Consider the following 15,491-nt stretch of genomic DNA (forward strand, 5'->3'; position numbering starts at 1 on the left):
TTCAATAATGCAGTGCGCTGTCACAGCATGCTGTGAAGGTCTATACATCACAATGTATTTTATCAGTAATTGGTCGATCCTTCATAAATCATATTTTTGCCATTCATTTCACATATGCCTCGGTAGAATTGAGGTAGGGGAAGGACTTCTGGTCAGTTAACAAGGTATTCAGATATCCAGAAACTCGTTTATCCGGACAACATTTTAGAAAAAGCAATTGTCCGGATAAGCGAGGTTCGACTGTATAGCGCGTGATACATGACAAAACAGATGTGTTAGGACCTGATTCGCACTTGCTGAAGGGATACCAATGGACCCTGATCATAATACATTGGTTGCTTATAATTATTATTAAACATATTGTATTGTCCAAAAAGACAAAGGGATTGGGCACATGTGCAGCACTTATTACTGCCTTCTCCCTTATAAACAGTTATACATAATATTGCAAATGAAAATGAACAAAATACAGTTGAAGCTTCACATTGTGGAAACATAGTGCGCAATATATATACAGTGCTCATATGCAGGATATGTACAGTGTGCTGGAAAGTGAAGACAGTACCACAGCAAAAAAAGTGTAACCTTCCGGATACCTACCCATTTTGGATCCGGCCCGGATACCTTCCGGAAACCTTCCGAAAAAAATGTCAAAATTTGGGGGGTGCATTTTGTTCACTTAAGTGTGAAACACATAAAAAAATGATCTTGAAAATACCAAGAAATTTGAAGGTTGCTGAAGGCATCTGGTAGGTTTCCGGAAGGTTTCCAGAAGGTATCCGGATGCAAATTTTCTTCATGTCTTGTTTCTGGTTATTAATGTTAGCCTGTACATATGAGATAGCTGTTGTAATATTCTGTGTTATTTTAGTTGTAAATATCCTCCTAAAACTGAGATATGTGGGCATGCATTGTTCACAAGTTCGATTCGCGAAATGGGTACAAATGTGTGAAGCTTATTGCTGGTGTCACCCACCGTGATATTGTTGCAATATTGCTAAAAGTGGCATAACACCATTCTCACTCAGAAAAAATGGAAAGTCATTGGTTATGTGCTTTGGCATTTGGCCCCGGTATCAGTACTTGTTATATCTGGACAGTGTAGTTTCATGGGAACATGAAACAGAATACAATTGTCCCAAATAGGTGCATAAGACTAATGGCATCCATAGAAAACACCTAAATAGAGCACAGAAAAAAATATCAATGTCATTTGATTACTACTACAACTTTTGTTAAGTGAGCTGTATTCATAGTAGGAAAACATTCAGGGCATTATTATATTTTATATTTGTTCAGCACCTATGTTATGGCTGATCAGTATCATATTTCTTTATGCTTATGAAGCAAAACAAATAATGTTTTTGGAAAAAAAAATTATATTTATTGATTATATGACATTTCATTGGTACATATCACAAATTGAAATTTGATCAAGCAAGAAGAGGAACTAGCATAAAGTAACCAGTGGTGTTTGCAAGAACTTACAGAACAGACTATTCAATGCAATTTTCTAAATAAACAAATTAGTCAAATCTCAGAAGAATTTCATGGAAGAAGAATATGTAAAGTCAATTATGTTTCAGCAGTAAACCACAAAAGTCATTCAGATTTGTATAGTCAGCGTCGGTGTACACAACCTGGACATAGTCACAGTGCTTTGGCATAAATTCATTCAGACTTGATTAGTGTCATACTATAGTCACTATACTATAGTCACACTGATGTGGCATTATTCATTCAGAATCATCACTTTCTGAGGTGAATCTGTTGGTTGTTATCGGGAGGATTGTTCATCATCCGGCAAGTCCCTTGTCTGACATGTCTGAGCAAGATCTTCTTAAATGTAGCTGGTGTCAGATTGTGAAATCCAAGCCCTGAAACAATTCATAACATCTTTAGAAACTTGTTATTCAAAAATTATGAAACACATATTTACACATGTAAAAAGTTGTTTTCTCGAACAGTGGGGTATTGACAATTTATCTTGCAACTGATATTTAACCAATCTTTGAACATGTAAATAAGCCATTGCAAACAGAAAAGTGTTCAGAAAATACAAAAATGTATCCGGTCTTCAAAAACAATACCTTAAGCGCCACACTGTTCACCTGAATTTTGCTTGAATGTTTGCATTACAAATATATGGAAGGGTAAACAAGACAATGCAGAAACTAAGTTACATAGGTTCTTATACATAAAAACAGAACTATTCATAATAATCAAAACTTTCAATCAGACAGGTCATGTAAGTGATCTCAAAATACAACATAATGAGCGAGTGAGTTGGTATAGTTTCATGCAGCTCGTTAACAATATTGCAGCTATGGGCTTCACACATTGTACCCAAGTGGTGAATCGAACCTGGCTTTCAGAGATGGTTTTACCCACTAGGCTACCCTAGCACACCAAATACAAAAGAAAGTACATTAGGATTTCAGACAATAGATATTCTCACCAAATTCATTCATTCATTATTGGAAGCTATATTGAAATTCAAATTTTGACAAATTAGGATGAGACTGTAGAAGTATTTATCTAAGTTATTATGGATATTTAATATCTACTGTTAATTGGTAGTCCGACAAAGACAGTGGTAAGAAATTCAACTGAAAAGCACAACCTGAACCATCAACTAAAAACTATGTATATTACATTAAAGGGGCCGGTCATGTATTTCCGGTATGTTCTCATTCATTTCTGACACTACCCTCCCTGAAAGAAAATGCAAAGCACTTTATATTTTATTGTCCATTTTTTCATAACCCTTTTTACATGACCGGTCCCTCCCCTAGAGACTCTCACATTTTTTGGGTGACCCTCCCCGTTTGTTCTGATCTGAATTAAAATATTCATGGCAATATTCTTGACTAAAATCATTATCATATTTTTATCATATCTTAATCCGCCAAAAATATTGGTCTGGCAAAGTTTAAATTAATCATGATTACTGTTATAAAGTTTTGGATACATCGTCTGTTTCTAAATACATGTACAGTGAAACCCAACTTTGACTTGCATGACATTATTGAATCATCTACCCAATGTTCTTTATGCATTGATATGCATCTGCACAGAGTGGTCAAAGTCCTTGTCTGACACATAGTGTGCTACAAGGGAGACATCTGTTTGTGTCCAGCCAAACTGTCTGATAATCTCAAGGGCTGCCTTGGTAGCATCAAGGGATCTAGCTAATCCTAAATAAACATAAAACAAGTGACATCATCTTTTCTACAGAACACATGATCAAAGCCTGCCCCACCTTTGATGTTTATTACCTTGCTACTCTAAAAAAAGCTAATTAGCAAAATGAACTCAATGTCAACTCATTGTGGGCTAGGGATTAACAGGGCAATTAGTGTCGGGTGGGTATTAGCACTTGCAATTGTCTGTTAATTACTTAATTGAGTAGTGACGGCTTAGTCAGTTGTGCATTTACAACCATGCTGACTGCTATTCAACCTATCAAGTCAGTTTACTATGTAACATGCTTCTGGGGACGAAGGAAATGTATCTTGCTGGATAACAGTTTTTTTTCTTCTTCATGAGATATCTGATATATAATAATAACAGTTTTGATGGGCATTTCTTTGTTTTGTTCACTAGGATGATTAGTAGTGATGGTATTTGAATTATTAGACACTATTTATTCCAAAAGAGGAATAGGGTTGGTGAAGAGGCAAAGCTTATTTGAACACAAAGACATTTAACAATTAATAAACAGAAACTGTACAAAAATCAGATTAACTGTTTAGATTAACTGTGCCTACAGTTGAAACTATCATGATGCAAATTTTCACTGAATCAAAGTCATGTCTTTTCACTCAGATCAGGTTGTAATGATTTAAGTTCACATAAAACTTGCTAATCTCAAATGACCTATCCCGACTTATGGCGCTTTTTATGATTTGGTTTGGTTTGTTGTTTTATGCCGCACTCAGCGATATTCCGGCTATATGTAAATAATCGAGTCTTGACCAGACAGTCCAGTGATTGACATCATGAGCATCGACCCACACAATTGGGATCAATGACATGCTTCAACCAAGTCACCGAGCCTGACCGCCACCCGATCCCGTTAGTCAACTCTTTAGACAAGCACAGTCGCCTGTTACGGCAAGTATTGGGTTGCTATATATTTGTGTGTCCAAATTACCCGATTATTAGAAATAATATGTATTATCATACACATGAATATGATATAAAAATGGCTTAATATGGTAATGTTGAAAATTATGTACAGGAAAACATTGAAAGAATTCATCGATACATGCATTTTTGTCAGAATCTGTTAGATTTAATCAATATGGTTTCATACTTGAATTATCTACTTACAATTTAATGATTACATTATTGCTTAACTGATAGTATTGAACTTTATTGTAATTAATACTTTTTGAGTATTTGATAATCACATATATAGGCAATCAAATTGTTTGCAAATCCATTACATTTTGAAATAAATATGTTCAAAACACATGTAGAAGTACATATTATTTAGAAGATGGCAATAGTTATGACATGAAAAGATGTAATGTGTAGGATTCTCTAAATGGTATCCACAACGACAGGTAGTAGAAACATGTTGTGTTTGTTGTTTAACGCCACACTCAGCAATATTCCAGCCATATGACAGTGATCTGTAAATAATCGAGTCTGTACCAGACGACCCAGTGATTGACAATGTGGGCATTGATCTAAGCAATTGGAGCAGAATCGTGAATATTAACCTAATGAAGGAGTAAGTATATATTCAGAAATTTTGTGATCCTCATAACAAAGAAGTTGACATCAATACATTTCCTCCTTTAAGTCCTTATGTGTATCACTTGTAAATAACTTTCATAGACTTCAGGAGTATATCTGTGATACATGTGTGCACTTAAATAAATCACTGCATCCTTACCTGAGGCAGGAATAGATAATTTGACAGAGACCTGTTGTCAAATTTATAGCCAAATACAGGTATTTGAAGATTTTCAGTTGTGGCAACACTTTCAGTGAAACCCATACAGTATTTGATTTGTAGTAGTAAACTGTTCTGGTATTTTCTGTTTGTAGCTGTAAAGAAGTTCCAAAATTGTAGCGAGCACCTGCACTGACATTAGGAGAAACAAGATGACATAGATATTGACCCATTTGTAAAATTTACAGCCTGAAGTATGTTTGTTGCCACATATCAATAAAATAGTTCCATATTGGTTGATTTATTTGTTGTAATGTAAGGGCAGAAATAGCATCAGTTATTACTGACAAAAATCTCTTGTAAAACCTTTCAACATGTTCAAATGATACATCAGTGTGAATAATTGTGATCTGACAGCACCATGTTGGGACTTTTAAATACAGTTTCAGCTTGACATTGACTGAGTACTTTAAACTTCAAAGCTTATAATATATTCACAATAAGTTAGCTGCGTCTGCCAATCAGAGTCGGAGTAGGGAGCTAATTTCTAAGGTAAACTTGTTTTAACGTTTCACAACTATTTGTGTTTGTATGAGACGATGTGTGTTTAATTCCATATATTTTACTTCAAAGCATGTTATCACAATAAATTGAGTCGCGTATAGGATACGTTGGAGTAGAGGCTAATTTCTAATGTAAACTGTTTTAACATTTCACAATTATTGGTCTTTGCAAGTTATCAATCCAAGTTTAATTTCATTTATTTTACCAAGGTAAAAAAAATAAGGCGCCATTTTCGCCAAGTAACAATCACCGTTTTCGCTTTCGGCAAGGGTTTTGCCAATCGGTGACGTTTTAGCTATAACCTGCTTATTGCACATTATAAGTTTCAATATATAATCAATTTAACCACTGGAATAAGTAAAAAATGAAATAAAAAACATATAGGAAACAAAGGTGCTTTCATAAACAAGCACTTGATATAAAATGCGCAGCCGCAGGTAATATTTAGTAACCAAATAATTAAAACTGTCAACATTGCTTGGCTTAAGCAAAAACAAAGCGTGTGGAGACGATAGACCACTGAAAAGAGCATATATATGTACACCCAATGACCCCTGACATCACAAGGCATTGTTTTGCCAGTGTGTCAGGCAACAAAATACTACAAATTACATCAGAGGGTATTGTGACCTGTTTGAAAAGTTTGTGGTACTTCTAAAGGTAGGCCCAAGATTCTAGACAATCCAGTGATTGATATTCTGAACAACAATCAACGCTGTCAGATGGTCACTGTCAGATGCCATGAACCAGGTAAAATAAATAACAAGGTGCTGTTTTCACCGGGCAATAGCAGGCGAGGTGCCGTTTTCGCTATATAGTATAACCCTCTCATAGGTTGGGGACCAATTCCAACCCTGAATCCCCACATGAGTGGGTATGGTTTTACGCTGTTTTTAGCAATATTCCAGCAATACCACAGCAAGGAACACCTGACATGAACTTCACACATTGTACCATGCATGGTACCCATGACAAGAATCGAACCTTGGTCTTCAGCACTTCAACCACTAGGCTACCCCCTCGGCCAAAATTCCCAACATGATAAAGTTGTCATCATGGTATTCTTCAACAAGTTCAAGTGAAAATATCCATACCTTTCAAATGTCTTATCTTCCACTTCACTATGTTCACTGTTGCGAAACTTCTGTCATTTAATTTGTTCTTGATTCTTGACACCTGCAAAAGTAAGTTTAGTCTATTAACCATTCTCACAGATTGTTGAGTACCACAGATTGCTTTGACGGTACGATATGAACTAAGAAAATGAGTCACATTAGAGTATCTAGTTAAAGGAATATAAGTAGGCAAACATATTTCTACATCATATATCCCCATTAGCAAGGATTAACATAAGTTAGGCAGATTGCTTATCATACAAAAATAAAATCACACATTTACTAACATATATAAAACTGAATAAGTGGCTTACAGAAGATAAATAACTTTAATACGTGATCCATATTATTCACATATTCCTTACCTGAATCAGAGACCATGTAACAGTCTATATGCAATATGGTCTCTGTCTGAATATGTCACGTCTTCAGCTCCCTGCATGACATCAGCTGCCAATTTTGACGAGGTTGTGAAACATTTCTGCTGTAGGAATATTACGTCCCCTGGGATATCCCTTGTCACACTGCCTTATCTAGGCATGGTAGGCAAACACATATTCCATACACGACGTAGGTATACTTCCTAATACACACTGTCGAAATCCCCGCGGCTCCCAATATGGCCTGTACGAACTGTAATCGGCCAACCTCGTCTCTTTCCGTAACTGCTTCAGAAATGACCGCTCGTCATTCGTGACCAACTCGTGTTATTCCGGGACAAGCAAGTCTACCCATAATTCCCTGTATGGCCGAGGGCGCCATTTTGGAACACAAATGTAAACAAAACAAACCTCGTGTAATCCGTGATGCTTGATTGCGATATGCCTACCTCGTGTATCGATACATTGTTCTCAATCACCTCTAACACGGAAATCCCGGTCTAAATCCATCGGAGCCATTCACAACGAGGACGTCAAGTATTTCGAAAATTCGATTGACAGCCGAAGGAAGAGCAGCTTGCGGATGCCAGGTACGTAGCAGGGCTTCGAGACATAATGTTCCATGATTTCTATACAGAGGGGAGTAGTGTACTTTACCGGGCGCACTTTTTCAGATCCAATTAGCGCTGTGGGGGCTCGAACGCGCTTCGCCGGCTCACCGGCTCTGCTAATTAATGCGTTAATTAGCCTACGCTCTACCACTGGACCTCAGGCGCTATCACATGTAATCAGTGCTCGTTTAACAGGTCATTATAATCCCCATTGACATGCATGCGTAATTCAGTAAACAATGAATTGCGCATGCGTGTGACGTCACTGCCCGCTCTCCCATTCATCTTTTCTTGAAACCACACCCGCAATTGTTTATGTCAACATGACCGACCAATGGGATTAACTGGATTAACGCTTGAAAAGGTAAGAATTTATGGCTAACCCTTGCCCAAACCCACTGACCCTAATGACCGAAAAGGGGTTTTGGATCGTAAAGACGTGTAAGTTTCCCTAAGACCGAAAACGGGTGTTGGATCGTAAAGACGTGTTATTTTCCCTAAGACCGAAAAACGGGTGTTGGATCGTAAAGTTGTGTAAGTTTCCCTAAGACCTAGAACGGGTGTTTGATCGTAAAGATGTGTAAGTTTCCCTAAGACCGAGAACGGGTGTTGGACCGTGAAGCGAGAGTCACCAGAGCGTGAGGCACGGTAACGGTATAACGAGACAGCGGTGGCACTATAGCGCGGTAATTGAGCGGATGGTAGAGCTCGGGCTGCGCCCGGTAGTTTTATTGTTTTCGGAAACCTTTTGTTATTATTATAATCAAGTGTTTGTTGTGACATGAGATTTGGGCTTGCATAAGAGTTACAGGTGTAGGACTTTTAAGGGTCGTGTCCTTATTCTCAACATAACGCTGGGATTTGATGATACGGGTTAGTTTACCAAGGGTATAAATCTGGAAAAGTGCATGTCATACAAAACGTGGCACTCAATTCCAATCATGTGTTGCCACCTGAACCACCTGAAACTGAGATATGGATTACAATGAATAATCATGATAATGGCAGCTTATCAATCTTTAACAAATTCACACTGAAACTTTGAAAGGATTAAGACAAGTTAGTTGTTTTCTGTTTCAGCATGTTCAGGGTTTGTGGGGAGGTTCACAGACATCCTCAGGGAGGATACAAAGTAATGAGTGAGTATTTTTGTGTGTGATAATTACAAACTACATGTATTCATCATGGTATATTTCAATTCAATGTGAAACATCACAATCACAATATTCGAGCTCTGTGATGGCGGCCTGTAAATAATTGAACATGGACCAGTCAATCAAGTGATTGTTATTATCAGCAAAGATCAATGCCCTCAGAGTATCATGACAACCTCGTCTGACCACCCGATTCATTAGTTGATTAGTGTTTGGATGTTGTTTTGTCGTTGTGTTTGTGTGTATGTATGAGTGTATTTAACTTAAATCATGAATCCTAAACTTGTTTCTCTGTGCTTTTACAATGTAACCAAAATTTCCTTGGAAATAATAAAGTATTATCTTATTCATATCATTTCTGAACAAAGTGTCATATCAAGGTAAGATCTCTGTCAAAACAGTGCCATGGAAAAGCCAAACAAATAGCCTAGAAATAAAAATAAATACTGCATTGCATTAATCTGCATTTCAAGAAAAATTAGCAATAATTCATGGAATGATATTGACTTGGTGAGGATCTTTCTGCATTGTTGAACAAGTTATTCCCTATGTAATGTATGTGTTAAATGACCCTGACTGTGTTGTCAAAATATTGTTTTGACATTTGTTAAATATGGGGATAAATGTCATCTCTGAATGTTTGACATGAATTATTATAATTAGGGCAATTGTAAGTCACAACTGGGGTCTTTTCATTTGAATAAAATGTACAACATGTACAGTTTGGACATTTCTGTGATGTGAATGCAACTTATGTTTGTAGAATGTCCGGATGAATAAAAGAGACAGTCACCTGTGCAGCATCAATGCAAAGAAAGACCATAGAAGAGAAGCAATGAGGAACAAGAGAAGAGCAACAGTGAGTGATAAATATTTTGAAATTATTCTGTTTGGTTCATATGGTTATTTTGCAAATTTTTCTTCAGTTTGTTCCTGATCCCTGTGGGCACAGATGTCCTATTATCTTAGGCACTACAATTTGCTGTGCAGAGTTGCATCTCTTGGGCTTAGCAGAAACCTATAGTCATGGGTTCAAATCCTGGTTCTCCCCGATTATGTTGCTAGGTTTGTCAGCGTTATACACATGCTCGTGGGATTCATCAAATACCTGCATCACTGAGGGCTTTCTTCCCACATCAAGCTAACAGGCGGTGATATATCTGGAATACTGTTCAAAGCAGTGTTAAACCCAACTCACTTATTTAACACTGCATCCAGCAATAGATTGGCTATATGACAAGAATTGTAAATATATATTTTCCCATGTTGATGAGTTGAAACAATCACTAAATGACATCTCTTAAAAATATTCCCAGCAGTCTATGCTTGCCATACAAGCCTAATTAATAGATCAGGTAGTGATCGAGTAGGCTCATTGATCGCATGTAATCATACCACAATGATGTGGGATATTGTCCATAACAGTTATCATCGGTTTGTCTGGACCGAGTTCATAACATTAATCACTGGTTTGTCTGGTTGAGATTTGAGATGTGATTATCTTAAATGTTTGGCATATAACAAGACTCACATATGATAACTTAAGTGATTTTGCTCCCTTCTATCTGTAAGTACATGTGGCAACAATTCTTTTTGATTGCTAAAATCTTTGTACATAATGCTGCAGAAACTGAAGTCCTGCTTGAGGTCCCTGGATGAGTACTCCAGGTGGACAATCTGGAAGGACCAGACAAGGGAGTACTTAACAGAGTGTGCACCCCTTAAGATATCAGAGGTGATTTGCAGACAGGGATGACGAGGGTCCTGTTATTTCAATGGAGGCCGACCGAGAAGTTGTATGCCAAATGGTACTGGGACACACAAAGGCTGGTCTTGCTAATGTGAGAAGACCAAGGAATGCCAAGCTGGAGTGGGATTCTTCCAGGACATGCAGGAAATTCTTGTCTTGAGCCATGTGGTAAACACTTGAAAGGAATGATAAATGGGACTTATTGTCTTTCAATGTGGACCCAAACACCAAATGGAAAGTTCACAATTCTACTAACACAATGCGGCAGAGATAGTCCAACTGGCATACCCTCATCCTGGTTCCTGTTCATCCATGGCAATATAGAAAGAAAAGGAGGATTGAGGGAAAGTAAGTTCTCTGAACTGGTGAACATTATCCGTAGGTACTGTCAAGCGAACAGTTATCACACTCTGTTATGAGTTTTGAAGAATAGGATGAAATTGCATACTGCATCAGGAACCATCACGTGAACACTGTTCAATGTGCGATATACTATAGGCATATGAATAAAAGAAATTGATAATTTGATTGTTGCTTATGTTTCATTTGCCAGCTGTGTAAATATGGATGTTTCATGATTTTGCCTCAGTTTAATAGCCACACTTATCTTATGAAACCATGCATTGCTTGGGCATCTCAGGAATAATTAACACATGTTTCCTTAGCTCTGTGAACGTCTGATGACACATTGATCTGTTATGTCAAAGGTCAAAGTCACAACCAGACAAAAAGTTTGTTTGTGGTCTAACTCTTCCTTTGGGCAGGGGTCGAAGTTGGGAAAAGGTCGTGCTTGACCTATATATACTACATTTTCGCCTAAATTGCCTTTTCTGCAGAAATCTTAGTAACTTTTATTCATATACTGGTTATATTATTTTCATATTTTTGTCAATAATATGTTGAATTCTACCAAAGGACTGCATATTTGGTTTATGTGCTGGAATGCTCTTTGAAAAGTTTTTGAAATATTTATCACTGATATTGAAAGTCAAATTGACACTCCAAAGTGAAAACTCATGAAGGGTTGAAGTGTAAGATCAAGGCAATAGTAAAGGGGTCATTCATAAAGTATTTCTGCAATTATAACTAAAATGCCTATTTCTGGAGATATTAGTGAAGTATTAAGCACATAGTTTTATTATTTGAATACACATATATGAGCAGTGGTTACAACTCCAGTGTCAAATTAACTCTCAATCTCTTTTAATAAAAGAATTCACAGTAACTGAGGAAGAGCTCACTGTAGTACCATAAAACTAGGGTGAGGCAAATTTCAATGAAGTTAGCATTTTTGATATAACAAGTACATGTACCGTTACAAATAGTCTTATTATCATCTCACTAGGGACCAAAGGCCCAAGTGAGCACATTGTCAACGACTTTTTCTTTTTCTCAGTACAAACTGGAAGTCTGGACATGAAATTTAAGGATATCACTATACGAGAACTAATGTTTGTTCATTAAATACCATTAACATCTGAAAAGAACAATATTTGAAATTGAACAATTGTCTTCTCCAAAAATGTTTTAGGAGGATATTTACCATTAAAGTAACACAGAATATTACAACAGCTATATGTTATGCACAGGCTAACATTTTTTACCAGAAACAAGACATGAAGAAAATTTGCATCCGGATACCTTCCGGAAACCTTCCGGAAACCTACCAGATGCCTTCAGCAACCTTCAAATTTCTTGGTATTTTCAAGATCATTTTTTTATGTGTTTCACACTTAAGTGAACAAAATGCACCCCCCAAATTTTGACATTTTTTTGGAAGGTTTCCGGAAGGTATCCGGGCCGGATCCAAAATGGGTAGGTATCCGGAAGGTTTCCGGAAGACGGAAACCTACACTTTTTTTGCTGTGAGTGTGCATCTCATATATATGCTAATATTTTACATGTTAGTGTTGTATATAGATTTAACAATATTAATGATTAACAGTTTGGAAACATATGCTAGCTACTGAACCTGTTAGTCGTTTCTATAAATTTGTGTACAGACAAGAATATTTTTGTATTCAGGAAAACATCTAAGTTTGGATCACCAAAACGAATACTATGTTTTTTGTCCTCCAAGATTATCGATAGCTGTCAGTAATATCTCCCTAAAATCATCATATAAGTTACATTCGAAGAAGAAATGGAATGCATTTTCACACGGAGCTCCGCTTTTACAGGAAATAGTATCAGAAAAATTAACGCGAAACAGGTCGGAATTTAGTGTGCTACAATTGTGTCTCAATCTAGTGTGCCATATGTTTGTAGATCTCTTACCGCAGTTATAGTGCATAGGTGTTGATGTAGGCTGCTCAGATGCGACAGCTTTAAAATAAGATATTGACGGACTATCCCTGATTACAATATAAGACCTTTTAAACGTAGATGTCCGTGCAAATGGAACTACAAAATGATGGCGGTTTCTGAGATTATAACTGACGTTCTGTGACACAGCTGGTGGTGTAAGATCAGTTACAGATGAAGGACATTGTATATTTTATTGTTCATTTTATACATAGTTACAAGTTTGTTGACGTTTCTTCTATACGCTTATATATATAATTTGTATGTATCCACGTCACACACACCAAGAACGAATACACTTATTTGAATATTACTAATATGACATGAATGTTACTGAGCAGTCAATGAGAGTTTATATCTTTGCGCTTAATCAGCAACATTAAGCCTTTCACGTATATTACAACTTTGTAAGTTAACTTTCCTTTCCAGAAATACTATAGAATGGTGACAGAGATCAACTTCTACCCCAAGAGATGTGTCTTTGACTAAAATCTGCTTTGTTTAGCCTTCACCTGGAGGGAATTTATATTTGTATTATTTAAATTTTTCTTTCCATAAATATCACTCTGGATTTTGGGTTTTGAAATAGCATGTCGCAGAAATAACTTCTGTTAGACCTTTAGACTTGCAAGAATACTCGAAGCATTGGCCGAAACATGCCCCATTTGTGCTTCTTGCTTTGTCAGACCATACCCATACTTTTGAATTTCTCAAAAGCTTTAAAAGGGTTAAAGCTATTTTTGGAAGTATAAATGGGTTGATTGGTGACTACCACAGAAGTAGCATATGGAGTTATGTCCGATAAAATTCTCTGTTTTGACTTGTGCCATATGTTTCCGTGTTTTTCGGGTTTAACAACTAACTTGCCTTTGCATGTGTTTGTTCCACCGGTGGTGCAGGATACGCTCACCTTTTTGCAAACACCTGTTATCCTCACTGTTTGATAGTAGTTTATACACGTAAGTATGTATGTCATCTTAATATATCACTTGTGTAATCCCTCTTTTTGGGGTGTACTACAAACATAAATTAAAGTTTCTTTTGAGCTAGCCTGAATATCATGAAATACTTAGCAAGTCTATGCTTATCTTTCCCTCTACTCATACCAAAGGCTCTAATTGTGGCTAATTGTTAAATATTCTTCACGAATACTGTAAATCATGAAACGTGTAACCAAATTAATGCGAGTTTAGACCGCTGGCTAGACTAACATCTAGTTTCTGAAATGAACATATTTTACAAAAATAAAAACAATTGTTAAATTATATTAATAAAATATATAACTGCAGTAATCTAGTGTGCATGGACTACGTGCAACTAGAGGAATCAAATGGAGGATTCCGTAACATTCTTGTGATCACAAATGTTTAGACAAGATATGCTATTGACATACCAACCAAGAATCAATTTGCCAAGACAACAGCATTTCCTTGTGCACAATTGATTTCCAGCCAAACTTCACAGTGACCAATATAGGATTTTTTTTCGCAATATCATCAAGAAGTTATGTCAACTGACAGGAATTCGGAAGACTCGAGCCTATCATCCCAAAGGAAATGGAATGTGTCAAAGATTCCCCCTGGCTCTTCTGGACATGTTCGGGACCCTTGAAGAAGATAAGAAAAATGACTAGAACACTTATGTTTCTCCACTTGATGCCACAAAGCATGAGAGTAGAGGATACTCGCCTTTTTACCTTATGTTTGGTCGACATCTACGCCTGCCTGTTGATGCTTTCCTTGGAGTGAAGAAAATTGGTGATGACTACACTACCACGACTGAATATATCAACAAACTGAAAAAGAAATTAAACTTACTTATGAATGTGCATCAGGTGAAGCGCACAGAGGTGGTCGACGTCATAAGAAAAGATAATTATGATTCCAAAGAGCACGCCTCAACTCTCCAACCTGGTGACCGTGTCCTTGATCGTCTTGTAGAACTTACTGGGAATCATAAGCTTGCTGATGAGTGGGGAGGGGATCTGTCCCAAGTTGTAAACCAACCAAATTCACACTGCAACAGATAGATTGCATGCTCCTGACATGAACCAGCGGAACCAGTGTTTGGACATCAGAAAAACAATGAAAGAACGGCAGGAACGAAGAAATCTGTATCCGTGAAGGTAAAAGAATACCAAGAAACTATGGATGAAGATGAAAGGGCTGAGGAAGTTGTTTGTATTGTTACCAGATCCGATTAGTCTTCCAGTGTCTCAGATTGCTGGATCCAATAGAACCTTGGTCGAGATCTCAAAGAAAGAACTGAAGCTACTAGAGAGGAACCCGTAACAGAGTTCCTCCAGTTAAGCTTCACCGCCTCAGTCCACTCTGACTGAGTTGGCAGGACCCGTGACATAATTTTTGTCAACGATGCATCAAATTTGAAAATGTCCTCCACATGTCTATCTTAAAAAGTTTGTCTTGTGGGATAGTGGTGTTCAAAGTTGCAAAATCAAATGTTTGGACAGATTTGAACTTGGTTCGTCTTAGACTGCAAGTGTTTGAGAATCCACTCGGTATTTATTCCACTTGTCGCAAATACTTGCTGTTAATATAAAGAAGTCCTTCCTTGATTGGAGACCGCCTCCGTGGTCTAGTGGTAGAGCGTCCGCCCGGAGACAGGAAGGTCCGGGGTTCGATCCCCGACCTCGTCATACCAAAGATGGTACTTGTTGTTACCCTGTCTGGCGCTCGGTAGTAAGGGC

At 37.3% G+C, this 15,491-nt stretch overlaps 2 long non-coding RNA genes across 2 annotated transcripts; one reads left to right on the forward strand and one right to left on the reverse strand.

Moving 5' to 3' along the window:
• Positions 1–1,393: 1,393 nt before the first annotated feature.
• LOC124133667 lies at positions 1,394–7,230 on the reverse strand. Its single transcript, XR_006860975.2, has 3 exons — positions 6,951–7,230; positions 6,565–6,646; positions 1,394–1,877 (listed from the first exon to the last, which is right to left on the reverse strand). It is a non-coding gene; the product is annotated as an uncharacterized LOC124133667 (long non-coding RNA).
• A 15-nt stretch (positions 7,231–7,245) lies between these two features.
• LOC125382674 lies at positions 7,246–10,995 on the forward strand. Its single transcript, XR_007222529.1, has 4 exons — positions 7,246–7,555; positions 8,657–8,715; positions 9,494–9,589; positions 10,358–10,995. It is a non-coding gene; the product is annotated as an uncharacterized LOC125382674 (long non-coding RNA).
• Positions 10,996–15,491: the final 4,496 nt, after the last annotated feature.

This window comes from Haliotis rufescens, unplaced genomic scaffold, assembly GCF_023055435.1.
Source record: "Haliotis rufescens isolate VD_foot unplaced genomic scaffold, xgHalRufe1.0.p SCAF_20, whole genome shotgun sequence".
Taxonomy (NCBI): domain Eukaryota; kingdom Metazoa; phylum Mollusca; class Gastropoda; order Lepetellida; family Haliotidae; genus Haliotis; species Haliotis rufescens.